Source organism: Merops nubicus, unplaced genomic scaffold (genome assembly GCF_000691845.1).
Source record: "Merops nubicus isolate BGI_N331 unplaced genomic scaffold, ASM69184v1 scaffold29099, whole genome shotgun sequence".
Taxonomy (NCBI): domain Eukaryota; kingdom Metazoa; phylum Chordata; class Aves; order Coraciiformes; family Meropidae; genus Merops; species Merops nubicus.
Window position 1 is genome coordinate 13,363 of NW_008633464.1, and position 314 is coordinate 13,676.

Here is a 314-nt window from a genome sequence, read left to right on the forward strand (position 1 = left end):
GGCTGGTGGTAGCATGGGAGGTGCCACCGCTCAGCTGAGAGGTAGCACTCGGCCATGGGAGGTGCCACCACTCAGCTGAGAGGTAGCACTTGGCCATGGGAGGTGCCACCACTCAGCTGAGAGGTAGCACTCGGCCATTGTGCTCACGTGTTGCTACGCTGCCCCTCGGACGTCCCGAAGGAGGACCCATGACAGTCCACTCTCGAGTCTGCGCTCGGCCGGGCGCAGGTGGCACAGTGTTGGTGCACAGGGCTTGGGACCACCTTGCAGGAGAGGCTGGGTGCCACGCCGTGCCCACGGGCCTCTCCCCATCC